The sequence below is a fragment of the Ctenocephalides felis genome, unplaced genomic scaffold (assembly GCF_003426905.1).
Source record: "Ctenocephalides felis isolate EL2017-DRISC unplaced genomic scaffold, ASM342690v1 CF-g0.4_SCAFFOLD_01170, whole genome shotgun sequence".
In the NCBI taxonomy this organism is placed as follows: Eukaryota; Metazoa; Arthropoda; class Insecta; order Siphonaptera; family Pulicidae; genus Ctenocephalides; species Ctenocephalides felis.
Genome location: NW_020537324.1, coordinates 20,442,348 through 20,454,724, shown reverse-complemented (window position 1 = coordinate 20,454,724; position 12,377 = coordinate 20,442,348).

Sequence of the window (12,377 nt, the reverse complement as noted above, 5' to 3'; positions counted from 1 at the left end):
CAAAGTTGAAATTATTTATAAAGTATATAAGAACTATAGTCAGAATTAAAAATAAAATCTGAATTATTTTCTATATACAAAAAATTAAAAAAAAAAGTTGAAACTAAATTTTTTTTTCCAAAATTAATTATTTTGTTAAGACAAGCAGAAAGTTCTTTGGAACATTTAAACCGGACGCTTAGTTCTCTCAAAAACTGCCATTTTTAACATATTTAGCTCCGTGTCTTCGAAATGGCTGGACCTGCCCTTGCCAAAAACTAATAAACACTTCTCCCAATCATTACTAATTGAATGTTTTTTAGATCAATCAAATCGGATACTCCGTTCTCTCAAAAAGTCGATTTCTATTTTCTGTACTCTTTGCTCCGTATCTCCGAAACGGCTGGACCTGCCTTAGCCAAAATCTAATCAGCTCTTCTCTCTATCAATAGAAATCGAATGTTTCCTTTGAAAATCCGTTCCGTTTCATTCAAATCGGTTGATCTGTGCGCCCGAAAACGTGACTGGAAATTTGTATCCATACATACATACACACACATCAATTTTTTCTGAGGTATGCCAAAATGTTCAGATACCTTCAAAACGTCGAGAAATGTAAAAATTTTCAATTCTGATTTTCGGCCCATCACAATAACTTACCCTACGGGAAGTTGAAAATGTAAAGACCTTACATCAAAGATTCAACTCCATTTTAATATTTTGGATTGGTATCATTAATACTATAAGAATTGACTGACACATCGACACATTTAAACACACATGTAGATATATAATTTGTTATGAAGTTATGATAAATGTGTCCGATTTGATAAAAAATATCAAAAAAATTGAATAAGCATATACAAGCGCAGTTTACAGGAAATCTAGTTCTGAAGCTCGTTATATGTTCTATTCCTCAAGTTCCAGGAGGTAAAGTGTGGATATTATTTGTTCTTGTTTGTAGCAGTATCGGTTTGCGCTGCAGGCAGGTATTCCGTTCCGTCGTCTTCCCTTAGCAAGGCAATCACGTCAACAGTTGATCTAATGCTCGAGACATTAAAGCGCGCTCCACGATGATACCTTTGATGTAGCGTTATGTTAGGCCATTCCGTAATTAGACTGCAGTATGCGTCGTGTCACACAGGATAAGATGACTTGATCCTTTACGCGGTTCGAATACCAAGATTCCATCCTAATCCGCGCAACAGACGGGACGACGTCCATATCCCAAGAGCGCGCCATATCGAGCTATTTTACGTCGTTTTAATAACAAACAACACTATTTTTGTGCAAACGACAGTTTTTTTTCCAAAAACCCTCTTAGGAATTTTTCTATTCTAGTTTCAGACAAAAACGTTTTTAATCATTGTTTGACTTACAGTACGATTTGTTACTTTCCCCACATTGGAGACACCACAAATTATGGCTTTTTGTGCTCAAGGAATTCAAGAATTTATGGTAGCTATAAAAGGTTAATCGAGATTTTTTCCTTTATACTTTATATGAATGAGTGTACTCTTATACTTTGAGAATTACAACCAGTAATATTTTCGTACATATAAGGAAAACGCTTCAGATAAATTAGGTTGTCAAGAAAAAATATACACGGCTTAAAACATCACTTCACATAAAGTATCGGGCATTTCAACGCGAACAGAACACTGAAAAGTTTAACATCGAGTATAGCATCACATAATACGATGTTCATGTCATGGTTAAGCAATTTTAGGAAAAGTTTCAGCATACGCACACGATAAAAAATCCATTTTCCCTTTTTATTGCAAGTAGGGGAAGATCTGAGCTATTACCCTTGGCATAAGACTCATGAAGTTTTTGACATATTCACAAAAGTTGAATCGGGTAAGGTTTTAGCAAACCTTAGCAAGTTTTTTTTATAAATCATGTTCGTTAAAATGCTCTTCTTAAATGGCAAGAGACATTTCGTCATATTTTTTTGCAAATTAGAACACAAATACACACTTTAGTAACTTAGAAAAATTATGCTGTTTTCAATATTAATAAGAACAGTCAGTTGAAAATATACCAAACTGTAATCGAATTAAAAATTAATTAAAATTTATATTTATTACAATTGATTTTCGGCAACCATCAATTAGTAAATCAGTGTTGCACTAATCGACTTATAAAAATCAGTAAGTCTTCACTCCTGCTGGCGAATAACTAAGATTCGGTGATGCGAAACGCCCAGATAAGCCACTTCAGGGTCTTCTGTTAACCAGAGAGCTGCTCGAACCACGGGAAATAAATTGGTTTTATCAGAATTATAAAAATTAGAAAATAATATTTAAGGATTGTTGATGTTAATCCGTTATACTTATATCCAAAAATATTTTTTTTAATTCTTCTTTCATTATTTTATTATTAGTGTTTAAAATCAATGTATTAAATATGAATATTTTTTTTTAAATACATACATAAATATATAGTCAAGAACTAAATTTTATCATTTTAGTTTTCATAATTACCGCCCACGATGTTTTCAAATTGTAAATATACGAGTGATTTTGTTAAAAATAGAATGGTTGTAATCTTCTTGACTACATTTTCATTTTAAAGAGTTTCGTTCTCATGGCTATTTCATCGACATCCTTTTGATTTTAATTGGTTTCTAATAATTTTTATTCTATATCTATTCCATATATAAGATCATATTATAGTTTAAATTATTTGTAAATATACTTTGTGCATTGGCAAAAAATTTGTTAAACACCATAATTTTAAACCAAAAATTGATTTTTATGCGATTTTTTGTATTAATTCATTCCATTTTTTTATTAATCATTTTCTCTACATTATTAGAAATAATCATTCTCAAGTACTTAATTTTTTCTGGTATTCTGTTCTATAACTCTAACCTTGACTAAAATCTCTAACCTCTTTACCTTGATCTTGTTTGATGTGTTTTAAACTAATAACAATCAGAACCATTGTGAAAGAAACCATATTCCTGTCTCGTTGATCATTCAATTTTATTAATTTGAATACAATATAAATTCAATCTGTGACATCCATAATATACCATCAGGTAAATTAAATCCTGTAGCTAGTAGCACATCAATGGGACCATTACAGGTACTATAATAGTCATGATGCTTGAGGTTGAAAAAGTCTAATGATTTACACCGATTTTCCAAATACTACTAACTATTTACCCACTTGGCTGTTGCATTGAGACCTGCATATACTAACCATTGAAGAAGAGATTAACCAGTTCTGCTCCAATTTCAAGACCTGACTAAGTTAACATTCAACCCAATCAAATAGCGAATGACCTACTCAGACCTTTACCACCTAAGCGACTTAAGGACGAACTTGCCAAGAAATACTACATGAAAATTATTGAATATTTACTGTCATGGTCGTAAAATAGAAGTAGAATAGAAGAAGCTATCAGTAGAGAGTTATTCTGCACGTCGCATTTTCGTTAGATGTCAAAAATTCTAGGCTAATGCACATTATATAGATTGCTGTATTAACAAAAAAAATCCAAATGCACTTCGACTCTTCTACTATTCCTCTCTGACCGTCTCGTGATATTGAGTAGAAGTGCGGACCGATATGATAATGCATCTGCTGTGCGTATGGGCGTTGAGAGAACGCGCCCGCATAAATCAGCCCGGGATATCACTGACAGCCGAATTCGCGCGATCGTCCAAAGGTCCTAACGCAAACGCGTTCAGTGATTTATAACTTCACGTTTAGTACAGGGCACAACATAACAGGATCACCAAACGCCTCCTTCTCGCGCCGATTCGGACGAATTATCCAAGATGGAAATGCCCAACGGACAGAATCCCAAACCGAAATACTCAGCTGACCGCTTGGACGAGATAAAAGATGGCATGATAATTAAAGGTGGAGCAATTTGTCTCGTTGTTGAAGTTAGGGACAGTCTTTAATTACAAAATGTTTTTATGATTTATGTTTATTTAAAAATCAAGACTAAAAACGCTTGATTGAATTGGTTATGTGAGAAATGGTTATTATGTGCAAAAAGAAGAATTGTTGGATTGTGGTCCCAAAAACATTAGCAAAATGAACATGATAGAAAAATTCGTGCTAATCAGTAGATTGTCGGAAAGGTGAGAAATTATTTCAAAACCGCGTACAAACTTTACATTTTTAATTTGAAAATGTTTGTAGAAGCGCAATTTTAATAAAGCAATGGACGGTGGCTAAGACGTCAAATGTCAAACGTTATTGACAGATGATGTTCAATTATAAAAGATAAGTCGAGATATTACGTTTGATTGCATAAAAAATAATGACAAATTTTACACCCACCCAGATAGAGTATCCATTGCTGATTTGTTTGTAAGGTTAGATATAATCAGTTATAGCCCAGTCATTTAAGCTTAAATTAGGTAAGAATCTCGGAATTCGAAATACCCAGCTGTAAGTCTGTAAATACTTGTATTTTGCACCCCAAATGTTCCAAAGCCTACATATGGTATGGTGTACGAACATATGTAGGTTTTGAGACAACTTTTAGGGTGCAAAATACAAGTATTTACAAACTTACAGCTGGTTATCTCGAATTCCGAGGTGAACTTACTATAATGACTGGACTATTAAAGCAATATGTTATAATATGATTAGACTTTATGAAAATCAGAATTATTATATTGGCTTGGTAACAAATTTTATCTATACATTAACAAATACCCAAGGATCATATTTCATTAGAAATATACCAAAAATGTAAAAATTAAATTCATTTTTATTGTTTTCCCCAGTTTTGTATTAATTTATGAAACAGCTATCAGGACTTAAGGTTTGTATAAACTGTTATGATGAACTACCAACTATAAGGCTTTACTACAGATGGCAACCCAAACAGTTGTCTCATCTCTTTATGCCAGATGAGAGTTATTTTCACTTGGAAACATTTCTAATTATATTCAATTCAATCAATACATTATATAAAAATTTAAAAATAAAATCGTAACAATTTCTGCTAAAAAAGTGCACACGTTTACAATATAATTAATTAAAAGTCGATGAAAGGTAAATGAGAATAAAATGCACCATCTTACACATATCGAATGAGGCAATTCTGCCATAACAGAGCTCATAACTTAGCGTTGCCATCGCAACGCCAACTTATGCTTGTGGAAATGGTGAAAACGCCTATCCATTTGCTGCGCGACCAAGTAACATCAGGCTATTTAAAGCGGGACCAAACACAGGACCTCTGATTTAGATCCAGTCGTTCTAACCACTTGCCTTCGAGCGAGTCCAATTGATAAATATACATTTAAAATTATTTTGATCATTATTTGTATCGCATCCAAACATTGTTTAAGATATTTCAAAATAAAACTATTTTATTTAAAATATTAATAATTTTATCACGCTTTTCTTCGTTTCATCAGAAGCTTAACAGTGTTTCAACTAAATTTTTTACCCCAGTGGCTGGTTATCGTTGGGCACTGGCGCAACCCTATAACAATGTCGTAATCCTGTCAAAACACTATATTGAAACGTTCCATGAATGATATAGTAAAAAAGATACCGTAAATATCATTCTTTTTATACTGTTTGCATTATAAATAATGGTGATATACTTTCATAGCACGAACGATGAAGTATTTGCACTCCAACACGCCGCATATTCACCTTCAAGTGGTTTCTGCACGGGATGTTTACTTATCCTCCGGATTTGCATATCATCGATATGTTTGCGTTTGTGTACATACTTATATCAAGTTCTTGCAAACAATACTACTACTTATTCAGATCATAAGGTGGAATATGCAATGGCTTCTGCATATTCTCCAAACGGATTAGCATACCAGTTGTCGAACGCTTGGCAAAAAGAATTACTAAAATATACGTTTATGTACCAAGAATTTAAAATAAAAATAACGTGTGACGAAAACAACTCGGGGATAGAGGATGAGAAATCTATGTCTAGAGGAAATAATAGAGATATGTTTGGAAAATGCAATATAAAGAGCTTCAACAATTATTACATACATCATATGTGGATCAGTTTAGTTAATAACAATATTTTCTGATTAGTTTCCTAATTATTTAATCTCATCTACATTCAGTTATATACATTTGTACATATAAATTACTATCATAAATTTCGGCAAAATAAAAGAAAATCTCGAAGTTTCTCAGAGTTGTCATCGCAACAATTTGGAAACACTATGTGGTATATAGACAGTGGCAAAATGAACGTAAAAATAGTAAAATAAATTATGTAACTAAATTTAGCACTATACTCTATTACTGAATCAACATGAAGAAAGCATGCTTTCCAATTTTAACCCTTTCCACTCGGATGCCGCCTCTCGGTTTTCTCCGGCGGCAAAATATATAATAATCTCGCAATTCCCGAGTGGAAAGAGTTAAGTTCAGTATAACGGAATGTCGATTCAGTAACCGAAAACACGGCATATATAAATTATAAGTTCCTGGATCCTTTTAAACATGCCTTTAAACATTTGTTATTCGAAACAAATTTCAGCATTCACTAATATATTTATAATAGCAGCGGCGCAAAATAATAACAGATGTTCATTTTTTGTCTGTATATTTATTATTGAAACAATTTTAAAGGATGTTTAATCACTGTTATACAAACCTAAAGTGTTTGATTTAAGTGTAATAATAATGCTTATATTTACAGAATAATGGTTTGAAACAAACAGTGAATGCTGGTACTTGTATTTCTGCGAATCGCTCGAGTAGCAATGTATATAAGACCAGATTGTCTGATGAAATAAACAAACATGCGGTTATTTGCGCGATAAAAGTACCATGTCTCGAAAACCAGCATCGCATTACTGTGTTATTCTAGAAAGAAACGTTAGATAGAAACAATTGTACCGAATATATATTGCTACCATTTTCTTACATAATCCAATCTAAAGAGTTGGATATTAGACCATTCAGATGCATTTTATGCAATGAGAAATATGTCCGGACATTTATAAAAGAAACAAGATAGTATTATATAATAAAAGGAGCTGGCATTATCTATTTTAAAGGGTTGAACATTATTTACTCATAGAAAACTTAATTGGCGAATTCATATAAAAAAGAGGCAACAGCTCGAGATAAAAACCAAAAAGCTCTACTGGTTAATAGGTACCATTCGGATGAATTTTATGCAATGAGAAATATGTTTGAGCATTTATATAGATTTATAAAAAAAAACAATATAGTATTACATAATAATAAAAGCTGGCATTATCTGTTTTGAAGGGTTGAACATTATTTACTCGTAGAAAATTTAATTGGCAAATCCATATAAAAAAGAGGCAACAGCTCGAGATCAAAGCCAAAAAGCTTTACTGATTATTAGGAACTAAATCCAAACTAAGCTCATACAATAGCTATTTTTATATAAAACATTATTCAAACCAATTTGGAGCTATGGAATAGAAGTATGGGGTAGTGCGCAAAATATTAATATAGAAATTTAGAACAAATTTCTGAAATATGCCTGGGAGGACCAAAATATGTCCTAACTGGCTGATTAATCTCGATATGAATACACCTAGCATAAATTGTCAATTTGTCACATTTTGACTTCTATAAAAGTTGATACAGCCGTGCAGAAGTTTCTATTGTTTTCAAACTCAATATCGACGCATATCTTTTTAATAATTCAAGTCGAGCCAAGAAGTGTTTAAAAAGTCACCCAATAAAAAAAAATAATACGTACAAGAAATAATTTGGACAAAATTCATTCTTATTGCTATACTAAATTCCGTAACCGTTACTCCCCAGCAAAAATATAAATAAAGAACTATTATAATCTGTTAATTTTTAGTCCTCATTCCCAATGCCTTGGAAGCTTATTTTTTTATTTCAAAATGTTTCCAGTAAGTTTTGTAATATCTCGAGGCTTTAGTTTACCGAAGTACGGGCAATAAAATCTGAGTTTTTTTCCGGGTCGCGGTATGGATTCCTCTACGCGGCAAGTGCTCTTCATGGACCGAAGCTTTATGGGATTTATTTATTTTTCAATGGGACAAATGTGCAATTTCGCGTTCATTTCAACAGGATGCTGTTTATTTTATGACGTCGGGTATTAAATATTACCTACACACTTTGCCTGTGAAAAAAAAGACTATGTAATAAATAGAATAAGCTTATTTAAATACATACTTAGGTATTAATATGATCTTGATACATTCATATCTAGAACTCTACAAATTTGTATATCATGCGCGTAAAAGCCTTTTATTCTAAAAATTTTGAGACACCGAGAAAATTTTGCGAATAGATCATATTGAGAAATGATACTAAGAATGATAATTTTATTTTGTACCAAATATTAGATTTTTTTGCAAAAGTTAAGGACATGCCCCGCAGTTAGGCAGTCACAAAGCCAAAAAAGATTATTTAACTAAGCCTCGTGCGAAAAAAGTTAACGAACACGCCTATAGCCATCGAGTCAGTCATTCTCTACGAAATTACATTAGAAAAAGTGAATGACAAAGAATGAGGCAAAAAAACAACAAGCCATTATCGCTTGATTATACATCGAACAAAGAAAGTTTATCCTTACGAAGTGAAGAATAGCGCGTCGAGAAAGTTCGATTTTCGTTCAAAAAATCCTTGACGATCCCGACTGGAATGACATGTCATCCGATTTCAGTGCGAAGTAAGAAACTCCATTAGCCGAGCACCTCTTTAGATATCTGAGAATGTTACAGAGGAGTTGATGAACGAAGGCAATCACATATATTAGTAGGAAAAAATGCGATCGAAGGAAACTCACTTGGAAAAAAACTCATGAGCATGTTAAAATGCAACTTTATGCAGATTCTTGGTTTTCAAATGGATTATTATTAAAATTAATCGATCTACTTAACTAGTTAACTGTGATTGACGAATATTCTCGTCATCGAAAAATGGCAGAATTTGATGTATTGACGAGTATACTCGACATGGAAATAAATCTTTGACCATTTGCTATAGAGATAGCAACTTTTAAATGAATAAAAAAGTATAAAATAAACAATTGGCATTTCACTTTAAAACAACTATTTACCTCGATACAAAACAGTGCGCACAGATCAATGAAAGCACCACAGTTAACTGGTTAAATTAAAAATTGAAAAAAAAAATTTGTAGATAAATTCATTAATGAACAGTATATAATAATCATGCGAATTCAGATAATACTAAAAATATCTGCATTTAAAATTTAAATAAAGGAGATGATTTACTATTGATTGTTCTTTCTGATATAATGCTGATGCGATGATGAATGCTTATTATTAGATAGCAAATTTTATAAAATTGGCATTTGATATTGAATATTGGCACATGAATAATGTTTAAAAATTACGGTGTCAAAATAAAAAAGTTTAATCATTGTTAATTTACAGCAACTCTCTTCAAAAGCATAACATGTCCATATTTACACATATGCACATTATTATGAAAAATTACTCCGAAACCCCTAGACAAAAACAAAAAAAATAATATCCGCTCATTAAAAATATTAATTTCATGAATTCTATGATATTTTTGACTTAGCTGAGTTAAACATAGAACTTGTGGGGTTATGAGTGGTGGGGTTTGGGATGTAATAAGACAATTGCAAGGATCTTCATAATCTCAAAAATAAAAATGCTCAAATTAATTTTATAAAAATATGTTAATGATTTTACTATATAATAGTATTATTGAAAGTTTCACAATCAACTTAAGAACTATAAATGTGCTTTAAATATGACAAAATTGGTAGTAGACAATTAGCAGAATTGATGCTAGGAACTAGGAAGATACTGGACAGTAGTGCAAATATGTAATGCTACATATTTATTTTATTTTAATGAACCAATGTAAAACAAGATATTGGAAAACTATGCAACTACAAAATATCTGACGTATATTGAAAAGAACGCAATTCTGTCCATCTTGTGTCTCCATACCACTTCGACCATCCCATCTTTTCTATCGAAAGATACAAGATGATGGATGAGCTATCAATAAATGTGAGCCTGTGACCGTCTTGCATCATCGTCTTATCATCGAGAAATAATTCTTATAATACGAAGGACTTATCGGTCATCGTTAAACCACTCAGAGCTTAGAAATTTTAGGTTCGAATTTTTATTACCGATGTGTGTGATTGAGTGAAGGCATTCCCAAGACATATCGATATGTGCGAGAATTTGAGACGTGCATGCCTAGTTTAATTGCCTGGCAAAGCGTATTAAATTATTTTAATCATTAATTTAATTATTGCTTATCCGAATAGATAATTGACATTGTAATTCACCGCTAACTAATTTAATTAGAGGTATAGTACTGGAAAATTACTTTAGTATTTTATGTAATGTTTCCGCTAGAGATCTTTCCGCATGCGATAATATATATATATATATATATATATATATATTTAAATTTCAAATTAACTTTTTGCTAATTTGGCAACATATAACAAAAAATGATATATTTCTGTAATTTTGATATAATGACCGAAAAAAATTATAAAAAATGTTCCAAAGTTTTTAAATTTTTCCATTACTTTTGTGAATTAAAGTCGTTGTCTCCTCTTGTTACAATTCACAAGTAATGAAGAATTTTTCCACTATCTTAGAGGGCGGCTATTAATCAAGTGAGACTTAAAGGAGAAGAAAAAGTGACAAAAAATTACTAAATATTACGTAGAGAATGGGAGGGTCTAGTAATATATCACGTGTATTTATTTTTTGGCCAAATTTAATAAAAAGACATTTTTTTGCAAACATTTTTCAAGAAATTTACATTTTTTTCTAGGTACTAAAAATACATGTGATGTTTGGTGAGGGAGAGGGAAGATAAATTTAAATATCACTAAGTATCACCAAGGGGGAGAGGGGTCCAAAAATCCTTAGAAATCAATCACATGATTAATGGGCAACATTTTAGAGCTCAAATATTGTCCTAAATAAAATAAAGTTAAAAAATAAATCAATGGATGGCTTTTTATGAAGTATTTTAACCAGTCAATTTTGATTGGCGAATATACTCGTCATGAAGAGTCGCTAAATTTTGTGTATTGACGAATATAGTCGTCATGCATATAAATCTTTGACCACTGGCTAATTTAAAATGCATATAAAAAAACTGGTTTTCTAAGTTCAATATTTAGAATAATTTGAGGCTATGTCATGGCGGTATGAAATAAACATTTGTAAGTAAAATTTACCTTAAAACAAAATTTTCCTCGATTCTAATAGCACAAAGTTCAATGAGCGTGGCTTAACCAACTGGTTAAATTTTAATTAGAAACTTACTAAAACTAAACTTCCTTTAATTAGAAACTTATTTAGTTTATAAAAAATACTTTTAGAATATAAACCTTGTTAGAAACAATTTGAAGTACATATTACTCGATACGATTAATTGAAAAAATTGTAAGCAATATACATTAAAGAGTAATGTAAGTATACAAATTGAACCAGGATATTGCCTTTAAAGCATTTACATTTTGCAATACAGACATTATACTAAAACTGTCACTTGACCAAAATTTTATAATTAGAATAATAAATAGGAAATATTTTGTGTAAATATTTGTAAGAAGCTTTTAAGTATTATACGACATAAATATTCCTATGAGATATAAGTAATAGAGCAATTAAACGAGTATTATGCTAAATTTTGAAAACTATAATTTGCTTTAATAAAATATTTGCGCAAACTTTAAATATAGCTCTGCGTAAAACTATGTATTACTTTATATATAACCTGCTAGAAACTCGGAATAAGAACATGTTCTCGATCAAGCACCCAGTCTGCCTTCAACTCAAATTTAATTAAAGCGTAACAAATGAAGCTACTTTCTCACAAGTCTCATAGACTAGCCATACACCACACTATGGAATAGCTCCTAGCCACTTTATTGAAGTTATCATTAATTCAGATATCGAATATAATTGCCATCTCTAAATCCTTCTATTAATGACTTGTAGCGTGTCGAGACATATTTTTTTCTCGTTATACTGTACTTACACATGAACATTTGAATGGTTCAACTCCGCCGTCGAGTTGACAGCCCGTCTTTAGCGCCCCCATTGTCACTTCATGAAGCCTAACAATGATTGAACGACAATGCGAGGGGCTTGCCCCACGGACTCCTACAATGCACGAATGGGGATGACCGATGCGATGAGGAAAAAATCGAAACTGGTTGATATGGATAATCGATGTTGAAAAAGGATTATTGTATCGACAAACCACTTGGTAAAGGATTAACTAATAGGGAATATTGGCAAAATATTCAACTATTTCAAGTGTATTCAACTATTTCATGATATATGTGTAAGGTGGGTTATGAGACGCACCAGGTCATATTATTACTAAAATAATACTTAGTAGTAAGTATTTTAACCTTACTTAATGAAAAAATGTATTCA